The sequence below is a fragment of the Coregonus clupeaformis genome, unplaced genomic scaffold, assembly GCF_020615455.1.
Source record: "Coregonus clupeaformis isolate EN_2021a unplaced genomic scaffold, ASM2061545v1 scaf0785, whole genome shotgun sequence".
NCBI classification, from domain to species: Eukaryota; Metazoa; Chordata; class Actinopteri; order Salmoniformes; family Salmonidae; genus Coregonus; species Coregonus clupeaformis.
In genome coordinates, this window is record NW_025534240.1 from 65,810 (window position 1) to 77,106 (window position 11,297).

Consider the following 11,297-nt stretch of genomic DNA (forward strand, 5'->3'; position numbering starts at 1 on the left):
TGTCATATCCCCGGCAGTGAATGATGAATCTGCTTCCTGGACAGAAACCACCCATTTCTGTCCCACAGACAAACATGATGATTCACACACAGATATATGCCATGTAAAATACATAATTGATTACACATACACGCGCGCACACACACGCGCACACACACACACTGATTTTTTTGAAGTCATATAGAGATGTAGGATCTTAATTTGAATTTGAATGTATTAACCTAGAAGTGCTTTAAATATTTATCCTATCATGTGCTGTGTTTTTGGTTGAATTCTTATTTCCTTATTTGAGTGACTTCCTTTACTTTGAATCGATTAACCTCCTTTTCAGTGGCGACCCATCATTCAAGGCAGGTGGGGCAGAGCCTGTTTTGAGACAACCTGTCTAGCAAAAAAAAAAAGTGTCACATATCAGTTTGCAAACAATGTAAAAAAATAAATAATCATCATCATTGAGTTAATAAAGCCGCATACAAACTTGGTCTCTTTTTTGCTTTCTTGAGTAAGGCAGCTCCAAAATGCAGGTGTTTCAGCCTAGCTCAGTGCTTTCTGTGGCGGTGGGGTAGCCAGCAGAAAAGACAGAGCGTAGGGGTTGGTATTGTTCTCTAGTTGCGCCGTGATTGGCTCAGTGTTCTGTCACTCATGGGGACACTACGTCGCCACAAAATCTAAGGGTAGAGCTAGAAAATTCAAGCCCCTTGGGTGCTGCCATATAGTTACATTAGAAGTGCCCATTCAAGAAGGCTCAAGGTCATTGGCCACAGATAAAATGACGTCAAATCACATTATATCTACAGTAGCTTTGATTGGACTGATCATGTCAACATCAAAATCTTACCTAGCAAGCTAGCAGTCATTATCATGAATCAAGTCGACAATCTGCTGGCAAATCCTTTTCAATCCTTGTCATATGAAGAGAAATAATGAAAACAAATTATAGATCAAACGTATCTGTGCTCATCGACCATTGGGCATAAACATTACACAACAAATTGGAAATCGCAAATTCAACAATGAGTGGTTTGGAAGGAATCAGTGGCTAACTGCAAGCATTGCAAAGCAATCACTAGCCTGCTATTCAGTGGAATGGGTGTGTGGTCTCAAGTCTGGGTTTAAGGGTCTCTTTTCCAAGCTTAAAAGGATAAACATTAAATCCAGCATGACTTCTGCCGTGCTCAAAACAACTGGAAACTCGGAACTCGGTGATCAGCTTTAATATTGCAGATAGATTGTAACTTCATTAATGTCTTCATTGAAATTACGGATTGCCTCTTATCCGCTCGTCGTCCCCTTATGCCATAGTTTGTACATCTCAATTGTCAGTAGAAACCACATTTGTTTAAGCAAGTCAGCCATATCAGCTATGTTTTTTAAAAAGGCAGTAAATTAGGCTGAATGAACTGTTTCGTTGCCAGACAAGGCTCCGCTGAAAGGCAGGTGTAGCAGTGGTAAGGTGTTGGGACTCTGCTGTTGGGACAGCTTTACAGCTTTATGTAGGCCCTAACAGTTTGTGGTCACCGTTATAGTGCAATTAATGTATTGTTTAGTGTTGTGTTGTGTAGTGGCTTTGCTGGCATGCATAAAACATATGTTGTTTCTTTGCCCCACCAAGATTTACATGCTAAAATCGCCACCGCTCCTTTTTAGCCTTTGTCCCGTTGTGGGAATGAGTGTTAATCAGGGACCTAAGCCACGCCCCCACGCCAGGAGCATTGGGGCTAACGACGTTGTTCAGGAGATTGAAGTCAGCCACGGGAGAGGACAGGAAGTCAGCCACGGGAGAGGACAGGAAGTCAGCCACGGGAGAGGACAGGTGCCACAAGCTGTGCTCAGCCACACCACTACTACCGCTGGGGAGAGGGGACAGGATGAGTGTGACCCTGCTTGGGATGAAGAGCCAAATGATGTGTGAGTGCCTACCAATGGTTTCCAGTATGACAACGTTACTGATGAAGCTTTCTCCTCCCTCTCCTCCCTCTCCAGACGTGGCCTGCTACGATGATACTGCTGAGGCTGTGACCTCTAACATGTATGTGGTGTGAGTGTGCCCAAGTCTAGCCTTGTGTTGTTGTTCTGTTGCTTTTATCCTGTAAACAAACGCATTTTGATACTAAGAAGATAGAAAAGAAGGCTATTAAAGAACTGTAAACCCTGACGGTCTGCCTCCCGCCTATGTCTGTGGTATTAGGATTGAAATAACTTTGTTTTTTGACATACACAAGGTTTATTTACAGGTTCAATTGGTTCACATTTTCAAAGTGGTATACAGACATTAATTCTGACATCAGTTCCAAAAAAAAAGTGTTTTAGGAGAAAGTACATAACAAATGTGTTAGATCCACTATACTGCATGCTCACACAGATCCCAACTGACACATGCACATATGTTTTCCACTCAATTTAATTACAACGAATGCTTTCTGTTAAGTGCCTGTGTTTGGTAGAGTAAGTCTCTATTCATTCTTGGAACTCTAATTATATCCTCCCAAGCAATACATTTGACACTTTTTCTTATTTAGTAAACAACCACATTCATAAGACGTTTACAAAAAATGGACAGAGTTTTTTATCGTTATGAGAATACAAACTGCAGACGACTCTCTGCCTGGCACTGTCTGCCCCTTCATTTCAGTTCTTCTGATGAGGATGGACTCTCTGGGGGTTCCTGGCAGATGTGGAGAATAAGATATTTTAGCAGTATCGGCAGTGAATGTGATTAGACAATGGAAAGGTCATGTGGTCTCTGGCTCGGAAGAGGAAAAATGTAAATTGTGTTATATCCACCTTATTCTCAGTCTCCGGCTTCCCTGGCAACGATTTCTGTGTCGTATGAAAAGCCTGGAGAAAGACTTACATTAGCATACCAACAAAGGAAACCAGCCCAAAGTTATCTATCTGACAAATAGTAGTTTGACAGCCATCTCTCGCTCTCCTCTCTCTCTGACATAACATTCCACGTGTTGTAATGAAAGGAAGACCTGCAGCTCAGGTGGTTTAAACACACCAGCAAGGGGCACTCCCAGCTGTGAAACAATGCGATGGATGAAGATGCTTTTGGATACACATGACATGAGCAGACTGGCTGATGGTATAATGTTGTCTACCTTTTTGGCTTGTTGAATCTCATCTGTTGACTTGGACCTGTTCTTCACTGTCTGTTTATTAGGAGAAGTTGGTTGAGCCTACGTGGGAAACAGCGAAAAGGAAAGAAATCGTTCAGACAGGATGATGTCACCAATTCCCACAAAAACAAAAAAGTCCACTAACTTTATTCTGTGCTGACTCCATAGTAGTCTATTCCAGCCCCAGGTTATCTACGGTCTGTAGTTCAACGTCAATCTCTATCCACCGATGACTGTTCTACCTCTGGGAAATAAATCAACAGGAAACAGGACACCAGGTCAGTCAGGGCGCAGAATGAGGCTTCTCTCGGATCAGGTGCTCTCTGCGGTCCCAAGCAGAAAATGAACATAGTACATTGTTAGTTTTGTCATGGAGCTTACTCAATTGCAATAGACTTGGTCTGAAAAGCTCAATTGCAATAGACTTGGTCTGAAAAGTTCAATTGCAATAGACTTGGTCTGAAAAGCTCAATTGCAATAGACCTGTTCTGAAATAGCCTACTAATTTGGAGGCCTTAATGGGCGTAAGTGTATTACTGAGACTGTCAGAGTGACCTTGTATAAATCAAAACAAGTGGTGCAAAGTCAAGGAAACTTATCCCAGCACAGTTACAGCCCATAGACAGTTTTTCACTGGCAGATGTATACTATTAATGTAGATGTCTGATGACTCTCGTATAGGGAGGAGTACATTGACCTTGAATAGGAACTAGAATTACAGATACAGAGCTATGGATACATATAGATTGCAGTACAGACTAGATGTCATAATATCCACTTCTACGCCACACACCTCTCTAACCCCTCACACATGCATGTGTATGTGTTTGAATGACTTTCCTGTCTGGCTCCCATCAGGTTTTATGTATGATGTGTTGAAGAGGAAGCCAGAAGCAAATGGTGCTGCTATTTAAGAGAAGACAAACAGTGAGTCATACATACTGTACCTCTCCAGCTAAGGGTTTGACATGTCATGCACCACTCTAAAAGCTAGTGGGTTCTCTCTCTCTCTCGCTCTCTCTCTGTGCAGTTGTGTGTGTGCGTGTATTCTGATTCTAGCTTTGAGGAGAGCTCTGAAAGGCATCAAAGATGAAAACATGTTATCTCATACTTTTGAAGAAAAATAACATCATACAGCCTTGCTTTTCATCCCTGAAAAGAATATAGCCCAAGTATTGCCCAAAATACACACCACCATGACATGCAGGAGCTAAAGCTAGAATGACAGTACAGAAAGCATCACCAAGGCAACAACATGTGGGCTGGAGCCTAGTGGGCTAGCTGAAAGAACCCAACTGTCTGAGAGATTCCGCCCTGGGGAACGTGTTCTGCTACACAGACAGACAGACAGACAGACAGACAGACAGACAGACAGACAGACAGACAGACAGACAGACAGACAGACAGACAGACAGACAGACAGACAGACAGACAGACAGACAGACAGACAGTCAGTCAGTCAGTCAGTCAGTCAGTCAGTCAGTCAGTCAGTCAGTCAGTCAGTCAGTCAGTCAGTCAGTCAGTCAGTCAGTCAGTCAGTCAGTCAGTCAGTCAGTCAGTCAGTCAGTCACTCACTCACTCACTCACTCACTCACTCACTCACTCACTCACTCACTCACTCACTCACCACTCACTCACTCACTCACTCACTCACTCATTCACTCACTTTACTCAATCACTCACTCAAGCACTTACACACTTACTCAGTCACTCACTCATCCACTCACTCAGTCAGTCAGTCACTTACCCACTCACTCAGTCACTCACTCAGTCACTTACTCAATCACTCACTCAATCACTCACTCATTCAGTTAGTCAGTCACTCAATAATTTACTCACTCAGTCATTCACTCACTCATTCAATCACTCACTCGGTCACTCATTCACTCACTCCCCACTGGGCACACTGGTTAAATCAATGTTGTTTCAACATAATTTGTCAATTGTGTGATGTATACACAAAAAAAAAATGTATGCACGCATGACTGTAAGTCGCTTTGGATAAAAGTGTCTGCTAAATGGCATATTATTTTATTATTATGTGGACTCAATGTGGAAAATACATTGGATTTGAAAAAAGTAATCAACCAGTACCATTTTCATCTAATTTCAACCAGCACTGTAAACTTCAACTTAAATACATTTACTTAACCTGACTAAGAGGTTGTTAAATTAATGTAATTTCAACATAATCATTAGAACAATGTACAGAGCCTTCAGAAAGTATTCATACCCCTTGACTTACTCCACATTTTGTTGTTACAGCCTGAATTCAAAATGGATAAAAAAATATAAATATATATCTCACCCATCTACACACACTATGATGACAAAGTGAAGAAAACATGTTTTTAGAAATGTTTGCAAATGTATTGAAAATGAAATGCAGAAACATCTCATTTACATAAGTATTCACACCCATGAGTCAATACTTTGTAGAAGCACCTTTGGCGCCGATTACAGCTGTGAGTCTTTTTGGGTACGTCTCTAAGAGCTTTGCACACCTGGATTGTACAATATTTGCACATTATTCTTTTTTAAATTCTTCAAGCTCTGTCAAGTTGATTGTTGATCATTGCTAGACAGCCATTTACAAGTCTTGCCATAGATTTTCAAGCCGATTTAAGTCAAACCTGTAACTCGGCCACTCAGGAACATTCAATGTCGTCTTTGTAGGCAACTCCAGTGTAGATTTGGCCTTGTGTTTTAGGTTATTGTCCTGCTGAAAGGTACATTTGTTTCCCAGTGTCTGTTCGAAAGCTGACTGAACCAGGTTTTCCTCTAGGATTTTGCCTGTGCTTACCTCTATTCCTTTTATTTTTATCCTAAAAGAACTCCCTTGTCCTTGCCGATGACAAGCATACCCATAACATGATGCAGCCACCACCATGCTTGAAAATATGAAGAGTGGGACTCAGTGATGTGTTGTGTTGGATTTGCCCCAAACATAACGCTTTGTATTTAGTACATAAAGTTAATTCCTTTGCCACATGTTTTGTAGTATTACTTAAGTGCCTTTTTTAAATATTTTTTTTGTATTCTGTAGAGGCTTCCTTCTTTTCACTCTGTCATTTAGGTTAGTATTGTGAAGTAACTACAATGTTGTTGATCCATCCTCAGTTTTTCTCATATCACAACCATTAAACTATGTAACTGTTTTAAAATCACCATTGGCTTCATGGTGAAATCCCTGAGCATTTTCATTCCTCTCCGGTAACTGAGTTAGAAAGGTGGCCTGTATCTGTGTAGTGACTGGGTGTATTGACACACCATCCAAAGTGTAATGAATAACTTCACCATGCTCAAAGGGATATTCAGTGTCTGCTATTTACATTTTTTACACATCTACCAATCAGTGACCTTCTTTGCAAGTCATTGAAAAACCTCCCTGGTCTTCGTGGTTGAATCTGTGCTTGAATTTCACTACTCGATTGAGGGACCTTACAATTATCTGTATGTAAGGGGGTACAGAGATGGGGTAGTCATTCAAAAAGCATTCAGTAACTGTTTGATTGAACGTTAGAATGGGCAAAACAAGTGACCTAAGCGACTTTGATCTGGTATGATCGTCGGTGCCAGGTGCCGGATCCAGTATCTCAGAAACGGCCGCCCTCCTGGGCTTTTCACACACAACAGTATCTAGGGTTTACCGAGAATGGAGCGACAAACAAAAAACATCCAGTCAGCGGCAGTCCTGTTGGCGAAAACAGCTCGTTGATGAGAGGTCGAAGGAGAATGGCAAGAATCGTGCAAGCTAACAGGCGGGCCACAAACAGACACATAACGGTGCAGTACAACAGTGGTGTGCAGAACGGCATCTCGGAACGCACAACTCATCGGTCCTTGTCACGGATGGGCTATTGCAGCAGACGGCCACACCGGGTTCCACTCCTACCAGCTAAAAACAAGAACAAGCGGCTACAGTGGGCATGCGATCACCAACACTGGACAACTGAGGAGTGGAAAAACATCGCACCACTGTCTATTTATTATACTTTTTAAATAAAGCATTATGAATTACATAAGATGATTACTCTTGGTTTGGGTCCGACCAAATCATGGGCTGGTGCCCCCAACTGTAAAAGATAGTGGCGCCAGTAACACCAGGGGGAAATGTTAGTCTGGAGCTTTGTAATAGTGGCACTTAGGTCATTCAGGGGAACACATGACAGGCACTAATTTACAATATAGCCTTACTCCTTAGTTTGGCTTTTATAACGTATAAGGCTTAATCAGACAGGCAGACTGATAGACGGACATACAGAACAAGAAAAAGCACAGAGTAACAGCAGAGAAGATGCTGAGACAGACAGACAGACAGACAGACAGACAGACAGACAGACAGACAGACAGACAGACAGACAGACAGACAGCACAACAGGGAGGCTAATAAAATGGCTAGAGCAGAGGAACAGTTATAGTGGTGAGTTGTATCTCCAGACAGAGGAACAGTTATAGTGGTGAGTTGTATCTCCAGACAGAGGAACAGTTATAGTGGTGAGTTGTATCTCCAGACAGAGGCACAGTTATAGTGGTGAGTTGTATCTCCAGACAGAGGAGCAGTTATAGTGGTGAGTTGTATCTCCAGACAGAGGCACAGTTATAGTGGTGAGTTGTATCTCCAGACAGAGGAACAGTTATAGTGGTGAGTTGTATCTCCAGACAGAGGCACAGTTATAGTGGTGAGTTGTATCTCCAGACAGAGGAACAGTTATAGTGGTGAGTTGTATCTCCAGACAGAGGAACAGTTATAGTGGTGAGTTGTATCTTCAGACAGAGGAACAGTTATAGTGGTGAGTTGTATCTCCAGACAGAGGAACAGTTATAGTGGTGAGTTGTATCTCCAGACAGAGGAACAGTTATAGTGGTGAGTTGTGTCTCCAGACAGGGGCACAGTTATAGTGGTGAGTTGTATCTCCAGACAGAGGAACAGTTATAGTGGTGAGTTGCATCTCCAGACAGAGGAGCAGTTATAGTGGTGAGTTGTATCTCCAGACAGAGGAACAGTTATAGTGGTGAGTTGTATCTCCAGACAGAGGAACAGTTATAGTGGTGAGTTGTATCTCCAGACAGAGGAACAGTTATAGTGGTGAGTTGTATCTCCAGACAGAGGAACAGTTATAGTGGTGAGTTGTATCTCCAGACAGAGGAACAGTTATAGTGGTGAGTTGTATCTTCAGACAGAGGAACAGTTATAGTGGTGAGTTGTATCTCCAGACAGAGGCACAGTTATAGTGGTGAGTTGTATCTCCAGACAGAGGAACAGTTATAGTGGTGAGTTGTGTCTCCAGACAGGGGCACAGTTATAGTGGTGAGTTGTATCTCCAGACAGAGGAACAGTTATAGTGGTGAGTTGCATCTCCAGACAGAGGAACAGTTATAGTGGTGAGTTGTGTCTCCAGACAGAGGAACAGTTGTGTCTGGAGACACAACTCACCACTATAACTGTTCCTCTGTCTGGAGATACAACTCACCACTATAATTGTTCCTCTGTCTGGAGATACAACTCACCACTATAACTGTTCCTCTGTCTGGAGACACAACTCACCACTATAACTGTTCCTCTGTGATGTGGGCTGGTGTGGATACATTGTTGTCCCTGTCCACACCTGATGTATAGGGTTAGTTAAATGATGGAAGGTAAGGGAACAATAAGCCTCACCTGATTGGCATCCCTCTAAAATGGTTTTAACATTCACTTTGAAAATGTGTAATTATATATTCTGCACTGTTGTGGTTTGTATGACTCCCAGTGGATGCTGTGAAATCCACTGTCCACCCAATGACTATCAATCGACTGAACAAACCATTTTGAGTGAGGTGTCACATTCCTGGTCCTAGAATGGCAATGGTTATGTCCCAAATGACACTTCTATTCCCTAAGTATTGCACTACTTTTGAACAGGGTAGATAGGGCTCTGGTCATAGGGAATAGGGTGTCATTTGGGACAAAGCCAATGTCTAACCTAGAGGGGCTTTATGACCTCATGGCAGTTTGGAAGAACCTGAAATCTCATGGGCTTAATGAACCCACTGACTGACTAAAAACTTTTTTAAAGTATTACATTAAATGCAAAAATGTAATCCATTATTTCTTACTTCCTCCTGCCTTAGGCTATGATGCATCACCTGACAACAGTCATAGTGTAAAACAACTCCACTATCCAGTGATGTGGGCGGCTGTAAGATGTTAAAAATACAATGACAAATCACTTTTCTGTAGAGATGCTGTAAATAGCAAACCTCAAGCTTTACAATACTGCAACAAAGCAATGCAAAGGAAGCTTACCTTGCTGTTCTGTATGAAGTCCAGCCCCGGGGAATTTAAGAGTTACAGTGGGATGTGGAGAATAGTACAAAGACAGTGCTTTCTTTGACAATCTGTAGCCTACTTGTACTCTCTGATAACAACGAGATGCAGAACTGCTAAGCGACACGCCTGAGGATGGTTAAGTGGGGTGGCTAAGAGTTCTCTTCTCTCTCCCTCTCTCTCCTCCCCTCTCTGTCTGTTCTCTATGGCTCACTTGTTCCTCTCTCTGTTAGAGTGATTACTCTCAGTCCTCACCTCTTTATTTCTCATTCAGTAAATGACATGTGACAAATATATTATTCTCTGTGAGGATCAGATGTGCCGGTGTGGACCAATCACATCAAGGTATGTGTTTGTATGAGAGAGAGCGAGAGCGAGAGCGAGAGCGAGAGCGAGAGGCAGAGAGAGAGAGAGAGAGGCAGAGAGAGAGAGAGAGAGAGGCAGAGAGAGAGAGATGCAGAGGCAGAGAGAGAGAGAGAGAGGCAGAGAGAGAGAGAGGCAGAGAGAGAGAGAGAGAGAGAGAGAGGGAGAGAGAGGGGGAGGCAGAGAGAGAGAGAGAGACGCAGAGAGAGACACACAGAAAGAGAGAGGTAGAGAGAGAGAGAGAGAGAGGCAGAGAGAGAGAGAGGCAGAGAGAGAGAGAGGCAGAGAGAGCGAGAGAGGCAGAGAGAGAGAGAGAGAGAGAGAGAGAGAGAGGGCAGAGAGAGGGGCAGAGAGAGAGGCAGAGAGAGAGAGAGAGGCAGAGAGAGAGAGAGAGAGAGAGAGAGAGAGGGGGAGGCAGAGAGAGAGAGAGAGAGACGCAGAGAGAGACACACAGAAAGAGAGAGAGAGAGAGAGAGAGAGGCAGAGAGAGAGAGGCAGAGAGAGAGAGAGGCAGAGAGAGAGAGAGAGAGAGAGAGAGAGAGAGAGAGAGGCAGAGAGAGAGGCAGAGAGAGAGAGAGAGAGGCAGAGAGAGAGAGAGAGAGAGAGGCAGAGAGAGAGGTAGAGAGAGAGAGGTAGAGGTAGAGGTAGAGGTAGAGGTAGAGGTAGAGGTAGAGGGAGAGAGAGAGAGAGAGAGAGAGAGGCAGAGAGAGAGAGAGAGAGAGAGAGGCAGAGAGAGAGAGAGGCGAGAGAGAGAGACAGAGAGAGAGAGAGAGGCAGAGAGAGAGAGAGGCAGAGAGAGAGAGAGAGAGAGAGAGACATAGAGAGAGGCAGAGAGAGAGAGAGAGGGGCAGAGAGAGAGAGAGGCAGAGAGAGAGAGAGAGGGGCAGAGAGAGAGAGAGGCAGAGAGAGAGAGAGAGAGACAGAGAGAGAGAGAGAGAGAGAGAGAGAGAGAGAGAGGCAGAGAGAGAGAGAGAGAGAGAGAGGGAGAGAGAGAGAGAGACAGAGAGAGAGAGAGGCAGAGAGAGAGAGACAGAGAGAGAGAGAGGCAGAGAGAGAGAGACAGAGAGAGAGAGAGAGAGAGAGAGAGGGGGGGGCAGAGAGAGGGGCAGAGAGGTCATCCTCCTTTTTTATTTGAAGGCGTATGCAGTGAATACTAACAACCGAACAAAGGAGACTGAAGATAAATGGCCACCACATACCCAGGCAATTATCATCCATTTAATGCTCCACAGTATCTCTTCACCCAGAGAGAGAGTAATTCATTCCTCCACTGGATTCTTGTCAGAGATGACATTGTTGTGGCAAACATTGTATTCCAATGACAATATCATTTTATTTACACTTTACACTGTAGGTTATCAATACGTTAACATATTTTCTCCCAGCAAAATAATCAGCAGAACAACAGCACAAAACACAAATAAACGATAGGTAACTGTTCATATTTTGCATTTAAGTATATTAATATACGTCAGGTAAATATCATGGGGCAGTAGAAGGCA

General features: G+C 43.3%; 1 long non-coding RNA gene across 1 annotated transcript; it reads right to left on the minus strand.

The window, feature by feature from the left end:
- Positions 1 to 2,212: 2,212 nt before the first annotated feature.
- On the minus strand, positions 2,213 to 9,740 carry LOC121541263. Its single transcript, XR_005995734.2, has 5 exons — positions 9,412 to 9,740; positions 3,268 to 3,366; positions 3,105 to 3,182; positions 2,785 to 2,838; positions 2,213 to 2,665 (listed from the first exon to the last, which is right to left on the minus strand). It is a non-coding gene; the product is annotated as an uncharacterized LOC121541263 (long non-coding RNA).
- Between the last annotated feature and the right edge of the window lie 1,557 nt (positions 9,741 to 11,297).